Consider the following 12,036-nt stretch of genomic DNA (forward strand, 5'->3'; position numbering starts at 1 on the left):
ACAGCAAATTCGAAAACATTTCACGCGTGTAAAATTGCTCGTATAGCTTAAAGCCTGCATGCTACCCATTACACAGAATGCAGCCATATATGTGAGAGGTCCCTGACAAAAGCCACTTTCACGTTTAATAATTACGCTGTAGTAACCCACAATTAAACTTTTTCGAGTGACGCCATACAATGAAAAGTATGCACAAAGTGGCAGGTCCGTACTAGGGACAGGATATCGCTAGATTATGGTTCAACTCTTAAAGGCGGAACTTATGGGTCCCGCAATTTTCTCTTTGTTTTGTATCGTTTATTTATATCCCTTTCGGTGGCGGTGGCAATGTTTTTGTACGCAACTTGTGTATGTTGACTGAAAACTTGTGGCAAGAAGAGAGCAAGATGCATTTCCTCATTAGATGAATTGAACATACTGCATTGCCAATGTGTCATTCTCAAGACTGAACCTCATGTGCTGCGTATGAACTGTAACCGGTCGCTTTGGCGAAGGCACTATAATGTTCGATAGGCCACTTTCCACGAGCTACGTTAAAAGTATAACTTTTTCCTGCAAATTATTGTAACCAAAAACTAAATCCGCACTTATTTGGAGTCTATGATATCATTTTTATGTCAATATAGAAAATGGCTGACTGCAGAATAACAAATGGCTGAATTAAATGCAAATTACAATAAATAACTGACACTCATACACACAAAAAACACATTACTTTAATTTCTTTCTTGGAATGTAATAGTGGGCGCCTTGGAATAATTATATGAAGTTGAAAAACTTGCACTCTTTTCTCGTTATGAGGCAGTTCTTTGCACGTAATAACTGTCAACTTAATAACTAAATATTGGTGATAACGTGTACAGTACCTTATACACTCGTCTGATGTTTTTTATGCGCAGATTGCCTATACTATCACTGCAGATGAAAGCAAGAAGTTACATCAACGACCCCAATACGGTTCGGACACAGGCCTTGAACATGACGTCGAATCGATAGCTTCATCGAACTTCTGACATAAGGTTTATAGACAGAAAAAAAGTGATGTTTAAAGAAATGCCAGGAAACGAGGACACAAAATACAGCCCAGTGCGCATACAAAGGAGCAGCAGATGACCGCTTCCTGAAAACATCGCGCAACTTCCAGCGGCTTCACAAGCTCGCGTCTAGGCTAGCGGCGATGCTTCTTTTTTACTTTTTAGAGCTGGTCAGTGTGAAAAACTCAAAGAAAAAACGTTTCGTCAACGGGAGCCGAACCCATGACCTCTCAGTCTGCGACAGCTGATGGCGGGCACGCTATCCACTGTGCCCCACGGCCATTCACTGCGAGGCTATACAAACTCGCCTTTTGCATCTCACGCTCTTCAAGGTCTCACACCGCTTGCAGTCGGCGGGGTGTTGTTGGCGTCTGGAGCGGTAAAGTGAAGTAATGCATCATGACCGTGGTCTCCGCGATTAGCTCCTGCAATGCGTCGTTCCTATACGCGTCCATTTGGCGCGTTTCCAAGTATAAAAGTGCAATCTGGTCAGTTTAAAGGTAAATATATTTGACAGAAATATGTCTGGCTACATTACAATTACGAATTATACGAAGCAAACTCTCCTGCCACGTTAAGCGTACAGTTTTGAATGTTAAAATAAGAAAAATGGATGCGTATCTGCATACTTTTCGGCAAAGGTTGTCGAAGGACGTCTTCTGTCTTGAGATAGAGTGAGAATAGAACGTTTATTTGACATTCTGTGCGAAAAAAACTGGCGGATATTTTCTGCGTGAGATATGGGCGTTATCTAGCAGTAATTTGAAGAAACGAAGTTTTTGTAGAACGCAAAACAACTGGTAGGTGGCAGCACCATGTAGTTTAGTGAAGCGTAGGAAACATCAATGAGTCTGAGCCCTTCGCAGTGTAGTCGCTTGGGCCGGGGTCAATGTTTCATATGGAGGGGGATAAAGCCTTCTTTATTCTCTGCGCCGGCTGAGCCGGTCTCCGTAGCTGAGCGCCAGGTCATTCGGAGTTGGTTCGTGCATGAGACCGCACCACTGCCCGGTTTATGTTCCCTCGGGCTGTTTCGTGAGCAGCCTGTTGCGACCGGGGTTTGCAGGCACCGGAGGTCCGGGATGGAGTTGTCGAGGCAGGAGGAAGAGAAAATTGAAGAGGGTTTATTTACATTATATACAATGTGAGCTCTCGTACATGACGAGCTCTTTCTTACATGACGAGCTTTCGAATCTGGCGTTTCTCTACATGGCGCTCTTTCGAATGAGCCGGGTGGCTCATTATAAAGGGTATGTTCTCCCCAGATCCCGAGATCAGGGAACACGTGCAGATGGTACTGTCCAATCACAGATTACACACAACTGGCGAGGGGGACGAGCATGCACGGCCCACGTGAACGTCCAATATTGAGGCGTGATCACGGTTTTCCAAGGTAGCTCCAGCGGGGCTCTTTCTCGTCTTGTGTGTGCCGCTGGTCGATAGGTCCCAAGCTCATGACAGCATACATCAAAGGGTCCGACGAACCGCTCGCTTAATTAGCGGGGCGATTTGCGGTGGCCGCCGCGGTCTCTTCCAAGGAAGATGCTGTCTTTGTTGTCCTCTCTCGAACGGCGTACGGCGTCGTGGCGACACGACGTCTCACCCTCCGGCTAGGAGGGACAATGCCTGGCGGTCATAGGCAGCCGGCCGGTCGGCTACTTGTTTGAGGATCTAAAGAGCGCCGCTCCCCCGTCAGCTCTGGCGCCAGTCACAACAAGCCTCATTTCCCGGGTTCCCACAGTGGTCCGGAACCCAAATGAGCTTGATTTCTTGTTGAGGTCGTGCTAATATTTGCAGAGCCGTTCTATTTGTTACCCTCCGCCCGAGGAGGCTTGTCAAAATAGTGAAAGACGAAAAGCTACGCAAGTGTATTAACTGTGGCCTAGCAAAGGCAGGACAAGACCACGTATTATGGGGTTGCCCCAATAACCCTCCACCCGAGGAGCTCCTGCAGCCACCTCCCTCACCGGAAGCCTGGGAGAGGTCCTTAAAGAGCCCGAATTTGCATATACAGGCCAAGCTGGCGGACTGGTCTGCTAGTGTTGCGGCCCTTTGGACCGCAACCTAGCCTCCGTCAAACATGGTTTCCCCATTTTCCCGCCCCTTTCTGTGTGATAAAGTTTTTTCCTCCTCCAACTAGGAAACATAATTTTTTTTTCGGTCATAACGTCGCATTGCCAGCACCACGTATTTATAATTACATATCATGCATTTTAAAAAATAATCTAACACAATGCCTAATGATCGAATAGCTATGTTGAGCCAAATTATGCGTAATACTCTGGCTGGTCGCTTAGGAAAAGGTTAAACTTTCGCCATTGTTTAACCCCTCCCTAAGCGACAGAGACCTAAATTTCTGCGCCCAAGTAAGACTATCGTTATTGAAACTTGCCCTACGTTCTGAGACTCATTCGGTATCTCTTTTTCAGCCATGCATTGACTGGCTAACACCACGTTCCTTGCTTATGCCCGTCTCGAAAAAAAAAACGTGTCCTAGCTCGAGAAAGTACATGACACACGTTGCGTGTCCCTCGAGTCCGTCAAGTTCGGTGTCTAGTCAGCGATGGTCTTCTGACTGTCAACCCGCTTTCTCCTATTAAGCTCTCACTGTTAGCTTCTATAGACGCCAAAAATGCTTGTTTAATTATTGATCATAGACGTTAACCACCGGTATAAATATGTATCCCCAAGCGTCGCTATAGCTGTCAAGCATCATTACACATTGATTGATTTGTTGGGTTTAACGTCCCAAAACCACCAAGAGATTATGAGAGACGCCGTTATGGAGGGCTCCGGAAGTTTCGACCACCTGGTGTTCTTTAACGTGCACCCAAATCTGAGCACACGGGCCTACGGCATTTCCGTCTGCAACGGAAATGCAGCCGTCGCTGCCGGGATTCAATCCTGCGCCCTGTGGGTCAGCAGCCGAATACCTCAGCCACTAGGCCACCGCGGCGGGGCCCCATTAGACATTGTACAAGCTTTCTGATACCAATGTTCAGTAAACATTAAACTACGTTGGTAAGAATACATTTTACTTTCTTGTTATGCCAATTCCTATGAGGAAGGGATCAACCATTACCTACTTGCACTAAAGATGAAACATTGTTACAACATTGCACTGCTCTGCAAAGTATATTCCACAATCTTATTTACCCGTGGACAACAATATTGTTCGGGCAAGTAAGGACCCTTCCCCGTGAAATCGGTGATATGTGAACAATCGTGGAGCAGTGCTTTCAGCTCATTAATTCAACCTTTTCTTTCTTAGTGGCGTCCTAAATATTACTTCACTTACGATTTTAAATGCATCATGTGTGTTTTTTTTTATCTGGATGTGACATTTACGAGATTGCAATGTCGTGTATGCGCACAAAAAAAAATGCCGAAAGAAATGGTCAGCAGTTAATCACATGCGTATTAAGGAAAACAAAACCAAACCGTATATATTTATGCCGAGTAATAAAATGTCTTAATCTGGTCAGTATACGTATATAACTACCTACTTGCACTTTTTAGACAGTTGAGGACTTCAAACGTCAAGAGAATTTTCTTATTTGAAGGTAGCATGCATGTAAGTACTATGCTGCAAAAATTAATAGATCGACACCTTATTCCGAAAGGCACGCATTCAACATTTGCAAAACGTTAACCTGAAAACATCTTTTTTTCGCTTGTAGCATGGCTTTAAGCGGAACGAGATTTTCGCAACTTGCTTTTCAATGTACGTTTGTTTATGTTGGTGCCAGCTTGTGCAGGGTACAATGATGGCCACTATAAACTTAATCGATTTTGCTTATTCAAGAAAATGATAAGCATAGTGTGATTGTGACTTTTAGTTCACTACTAACTTTAGGTATAATTGTTTTACGACGCAAGAATAGTTGAGGTGACCATGCATGTGTTTTGCATTTCGCAGAAAATAAAAATCATATACTGGGAAGAACTCATGAAATTCGCATATGTTTAATAAATATACCAGTCATGCACTTAAATTATCCTACGTGAATCGGAGAAAATAGGGTTGCGGGAACAACACACTTCATCTCAGGTAATGAACGCCTGTATATATTGCACCCCGCCTTAACTTCTAAATTACGACCTTTGCAATCCTCACTTGTTTACTCTTCGCACGAGGATATCCACGAATAATGTATCATAAAGTAGGAATTGACACTCCGTGTAATTTAATAGTTTTTGCACAGTGCATGTACTTCACTTACTAATCGGTAAATGATTTTGTTCTCTCGTCCGATTAGTCGTACATATATCCGTCTCATATTCTGTTACCGAAAAAAAAAACGAAAGAAACAAGGCGCAAAAAAAGAAGAAAAAAGATGCAGCGCAGCGGCTTGTACAGCCTTGCGTACAGTTCTTTTCCCAGCAAGCCTATATAAACTAGATGTGCTCGCTTCTGGTTATGCAGTTTCACATTCTCTTTGTTTTTTTTTCTTTTATGCACAGTTTCTCCGATATTGTCCATAAGTTTATTTGCAGAGTGCCCAGGCACCGCAGCCTCGGTCGAGCGCTCAAAAAGCGTTCGTCACGGGGCAGACAATGTCTGACCGTTTGCCCGCATACCCGAAGCGGTTTTCGCTCTGTCATGCTTTCTATCTAGACTTTGCTTCTTCTCGTCCATGCTGCCGTATCACACTCTTTCAGCTGTCACTCTGAAGGCGACGTGGGAGAGGACAGGATCCGTCGGCGACTTGAACGCAAATTTTTTCCAAGCACTTACGCGAACGGCGTACAGCCATGATGTTGGCCCAGAAAAGCTGGGAGTGCACGATGGGTGCGCGGGTTACACCGCCGTAACGGTAAGTGTGCGCTTTTATAGTTCTTGCTTTTTGGGCTCTCGTTGAAGTGCTGCTCCGCCGCTGCTCGGTATACGCGGCCGTGCTCAATCACATCGGCCGAGGCCTTTGTGCCGCTGTCCTTAATGATGACCGATCCCGCCAATCCAACTCGGCTGTCAGCACTCAAACAGATCACCGCCGGGCTGATCTGCTCCTTGTCGTTATTCGTCTTGTGTGTAGCTACGCATACAAGCGTCCCGCGCCGATGGCTCAAGCAGGATCGTCGCGTGAGGCTATGGCGTCGTTGATGGCTTCGGCTGCGGAACAGCTTCTTGGCGCGTGGGCATGGCGTGCACCTCTTCTCGGACGTCGTCAGCGAACGACTTTCAGCGAGAGCGTCGCGTCGACTTGGGTTTCCGAAGTGGCTGCGTGGACACGCTATCTATTTTCCGGGTGTTCGTGCGTGTGTGTATTTGCGTTTCATAGTCATCGGCTGGACGCGATCGAGATTTAGGAGCATATTTTGTGCGTGTACCTGTGGGGAAGTGTACCTGTAGTGGAAATGTACGAGACAGTACATTTCCATCTGTACTGTCTCGCACAGATGGAAATTGTTTTCCATTTTCTCTATTCACTCTCAGTTTCTTTTCTTTCGGATGCATTTCTTAGTCAAAACATCGCAATCTCTTCGTGCGGCACTCGCCAACATCAGGAGAAATAATGATTCCAAAGGGCACTGTAAATCCTGACTAACACGTGAAGCTTGAAATGATGAAGCCATATGACGAGGACTCGATGGAGGTGAGACCTAAGTGTTTTATTATTCAATTTAAAAAAAAAGCAATCATGCAATGAGCCACCCACATTGCTAAGCCTTGCCGTTGTGAATTTCGAACAGCACGTATATTCAGCGTGCCAGTAACAGTAAATGCGTCAATGTACTATCGTGAGCAATATGAGCTCGAAGACACGAACGCGTGGTAAGTATAGCCTGAAAACCAAGAAAACGCGATACGTGGATGGCGCTGCCGAAACCGGATGGGAAAGGAGGGTTGCCATTTCACGGTCTGTTGGCACTCCCGCTTCGCTAGCACTGCGGTCAAACAGCAGATGGTTGCGTGCAATCTGCGGCTAACGATGATAGCACGCAAGGAAAATGCGCGAAAAACAAAGTGAAAGACGTGTATCCAAATGCGCACGCAACACCATCTACATACAATACGCGATTGACATCACGGCAGCTTACGTCACAGTCGATATATGAGCAGCTACTTGGATTAGGTGTGGCTGTGCACGTTATGTGAGTTCATATCACCGCTGGAAGCCACGAATGTGCCATAATCCACCGTTTTGCAGCAACGACGCCTAGGCGGGAATGTCAACAGACACCAGAAGTGCGCCGCCATTTCCACTTTGCTTCCAACAACGGCCGCTGCGAATCAGCCAAGTACGCGCTCTCATGTTCGAGCTAATATTGCTCACGATACTACATGTAGGCATATCTTCTTAGGTGACGTAGCCAATCAGGCTGGCTGGTACATACGCACAATGGGTCAGTGCAAGAACGGACTCGAAAAAGAAGGAAATACACGACACAATTAGGTGCTGTGTAACAATTAAAAGTTTAATTGAAAGAAAAAAAAACGTGGCATGTGTAACATAAACAACTGCACTAACCAAATCCTACAAACGCCGACCAAGCATCTAATCAGTGCACCTATGGTGGACATGAAACCTCACTATAAGTGAGAGAAATTTAAGGCCATGGCTCACGTACCTGTCTTTCGCTTTTATTATTTAAAAAAAAACTTCTGTGATTTCACGCGTGATGTGGCAGCACGCATGCAGCATACGTGTGCATAGCTTTGCAACTTAACAGCTGCAAAGCTATACATGCACGAATGAAACCCTGAGGCACATAAGCATAAAAAGGAAAACGCACTGCGAACACGCCAGTGTATCTATGGCCATCAAAAGAAACTGGTGCAACCTGTACATATAACAAAACAATGCAGCTTATTACGGAGTGCAATACATACTAGATGTTTGACAACATCCTACATTGTTGCTTTCAAAGCGAGGCATAGCTTAATGACATGTGCACGAGAACACTGCCTATAATTTGTCAATTATATCTTTCTTGCAGATAACTCGCAATAATAACTGAGCTAACCTTAACTAACAAGAACATACACAGTTACGCAATAACAAAAGGATCCACGGACGCGGACACATAGGCGAAATTATTCCTATATGTGGTACATACATGACACATTGCGCCGGCGCAGCCGGATGCCTGCTGCGGAGATGCTTGTTTGAGGACGTGAATGGAGCTAGCCGTGTTCACTTTGCTTATGACGTGACTAACGGCCGAACCTCTGCATAGCAATTATTCTAATTGTAAAAGTGTAACAGCGAGATGATCTTGCGCTAACGTTGTAAGCGCTGTTCCAACTTTGGAAATATGCACGCGTAGCAACGAGGCTGCGAGATAAGCGTAAAACACGGCTGTGCATACACAGGCTTATACCGTACACGCTCTGCCGAAGCGGACGAGACAAAGCAATCTCGGAAATGGTTCTGCCATGTCTCGCGTGGCGACGAGCGAAACCCGCGCCGGGCATGGTTTATAGAAACGTGTACACGCTTCGTTTGGAAGCAATCTCTGCAAAAAGTTATGCGCGGTTTTCCCGGGATGGTTGGCCTCAATAGCAGCGTGTGTTCACCGGCTGTCATGCTGACTGAAAAATGACCACCCCGTCCTCGTTTGTCCTGCCACGAACTGTCAAAGATTCCGCAGGGTTTCGAGATACGCAGTCGCTTCTTTCCCTTGTGTGCTGCGGGCGAATGCAGGCTTTATAGGCAACGCGTCCACTTGTGTATAACAACTTCCAAGTGGTCATGATTTATGACGATCGAGCTGTCTCCGACGATAAAATGTTAAGTTCGCGATGTTTGTCGTGCCAACATTAATAGAAACGTCTCGACTCTTCGGACAGGAGTAGAAAAACAAGAGAAAGAACCGAAAGTGTAGGTATCGCATGACTTTCTTGATTCTGTTGCGCGATTCTTACGCCCCGCGGGGTGTGTCCGGCCCTGTGCCCGCGGTGGGCGCGGATGCCTTGGCCAGCGAGATACACGGCGAAAGTGATAAATTACGCAGCAGAAGCGACGATACGTCGTTCGAACACCATCGGAGCAAGAGTGAGCGGTATAGCTATATCGGGACGGGATAATGTTGTTGAAATAATTAATTCTCCGAGCCCGCATACCTTCCGTACATATGAAGACCCAGGCGTGCTAAACTGCATACCAGAAGCATGACTGCGCTTCTTGCAAAATAGTCCAGAGTTGTGCTCGCCGTAGGAGATTCTAATCATCTGGAATTTTAGCGCTGATTGCGATCGGTCGCGCTTTGGTCGCATTTGCTCAGAAAATACGAAATTATCTTAAAGTTGTTGTAGGGTGTGGTTGATGCGCGGCGACTAGCAGCGGCGACTAGCGGCGATGACCGGCGACTAGCAGCAGTCGCGCGACCATTTGCGACTCGTCGCAAACAGTCGCGAACGGTCGCAAAGCGACTGCATTTGGCTAGTCGCTTCCTGACCGATTTTTCAGTCGCGTGACTGCACGACGATAGTTATAGCGCGAGAACAAAACGACGACACAGAGACAAGAGTCGCAAAGCTGCTGGAACCAATCAGCGATGCTCAATTTTTGTTTTTTTTTTCATTGTGCTGGCGAGAATGGATAAAAACAAGAAACGCAGCACGCTCGGTGTGCTCCGCTCACTCAGTTGGCGGCGATCAGCTGATCGGCGCCCGTCTCCAGAGTTCTCACCGATAACGAGACCCGGACGTGACTCTCCGCTATTGCGAATTCCGGTCGCTCTACGACTACTACTACAACTACGAGGGACGAACGGGTGCCGCTATAAGAACCTTCGCCCCTAATATGTCGGATGCCGCTGTACAGACACCGTGCAGTCAAACGCGAGGTTTCCTGCTTTGCACGAGCACGGCCGCTTGGTCTTCCCCGGCCGTGCCACGAGCAGCGTTCACAAAGCTGTACACCGCAGCAGACGATGTGCCCGGCGTTCGAAAGTTATTTTTCTTCAATATACGCCGCACACGCGTTTGTCAACACGCAGTGTGGGATATAATCTATGCCAAAGTCAATGACCTTCTCAGCGAAGCCTTGACAACACGGTGGCTGCAGCCGAAAATACTACACCGGTCGAAGTGACGGGCACACTGGTGGCGGCTGCCGGCGCGCTGGCTGCACAATCCCCCAAACGACAGCCATGTTGGGCTTGCACTAGCGCCCGCTCTAGGCGGTGGAACTTGCGAATTCACTTCGCGTGATACCAAATTCAGTACATGTGGAGCTAGCGAAATGGCGGCGAGTGCGTCATGAAGGGCCCGATATATTCTGGCGCAACGTGGACGCGCACGCAGGCTGGGCGCAGCGACGCCACGCTAGCGAAACGCGACCGGCCAGACCAGCGTCCGTCAGCGGGGCAACCGGCGTGATATGCGACATGGTGCATTTCGCACCGACGACGTTACTTGGACGGCATCATGCCTGCCTCTCTTCGTGACGGAGGGACGCTGTGTGCGCTCAAACGCGCATGCGTCAAAGCAAAGCAGTGCGTGCCTGCGAGTATATGGTGGGCAGATCCACTGAAATCTACTAGGTGGATATCGGTGCCTAACGTGGCATTGCCGGCGTGACGCAATGAAACGAACGCCGGCGAACACGCACACAGGGTCACTTCGAAGTGTATAGGCGCCTTGAGTGTGGCTTGTAGTCATGTTCTTACATGACACGCATCGCATGATTATCTTGTTTGCACCAGTCACATACCTTCGCCATCCATTCATGTGATGCAATAACAAATTTGGTATATGTGAAGCTAGCGAATCGGCCATGAATGCATCACCAGTGTGGGACGTAGTCATGTTGTTACATGACACGGATGTTATGATCATCGTGTTTGGACATGTCATTTACCTATGACGTCCGTTCACGCCACGTAATACCGAATTTGGTACATGTGAAGCTAGCGAAACAGCCGTGAGCGCATCATGAGCGTAGCGTGCAGTCATGTTTTTACATGACATGCATCTCATGATTGTCATGTTTGTACCAGTTACATACCTTCGTCATCCACTCAGGTCCCGTAATACCGAATTTAGCACACGTGAAGCTAGCGAAATGGCCGCGAGCGCATCATAGGTGTAGCATGTAGTCATGTTGTTACATGACACGCATCTCATGATTATCATGTTTTCACCAGTCACATACCTTCATCATTCATTCACATCCCATCTTACCAAATTTAGCACACGTGAAGCTAGCGAAATGGCCGCGAGCGCATCATAGGTGTAGCATGTAGTCATGTTGTTACATGACACGCATCTCATGATTATCATGTTTTCACCAGTCACATACCTTCATCATTCATTCACATCCCATCTTACCAAATTTGGCATATGTGACGCAAGCGAAACGGCCGCGAGCGCATCATAGGTGTAGCATGTAGTCATGTTGTTACATGACACGTTATTACTTTTCAAGGCTAATGAACCGAGTTCTGCAGGGGGCTGAAGGCTACGCTGTTCCCTACTTAGACGACATCGCTATTTATTCCAATACATGGGAAGATCACCTGTACCATCTTAGCGATGTCCTTAGACGTTTGACGCACGCTGGACTGACAGTGAAGCCGGCTAAGTGCCAGCTAGCTCGCGCCGAAGTACGGTACCTAGGGCACGTGGTGCAGGGCAGGAGGCGACCTGACGAGTTCAAAGTAGAGGCGGTTAGCGAGTTCCCGCAACCAGAAAGCAAGACGGCTATCCGCTCCTTTTTAGGGCTGACAGGGTATTATCAGCGCTACATCCCTCAGTACTCGGAGGTAGCCGCTCCGTTAACGGATGCACTGCGCAAGAAGGCTCCAGAAGAGGTAGTTTGGAGTGCGGAAATGGAGGACGCCTTCCAGGGGCTCAAAGCGGCTCTTGTTAGCTCACCCGTACTGCATGCACCGAACTATGATCGTCCCTTTATTGTGCAATGCGATGCCAGCAACAGAGGCTTAGGAGTAATGTGCCAGGAGGATGAGAACGGGAACGAGCACCCTGTGTTGTACGCCAGCAGGAAACTCTGTTCGTGAGGAGGCCTACAGTGCTTCGGAAAAAGAATGTGCCTGC

The sequence above is a fragment of the Rhipicephalus microplus genome, chromosome 4, assembly GCF_043290135.1.
Source record: "Rhipicephalus microplus isolate Deutch F79 chromosome 4, USDA_Rmic, whole genome shotgun sequence".
Lineage (NCBI taxonomy): Eukaryota > Metazoa > Arthropoda > Arachnida > Ixodida > Ixodidae > Rhipicephalus > Rhipicephalus microplus.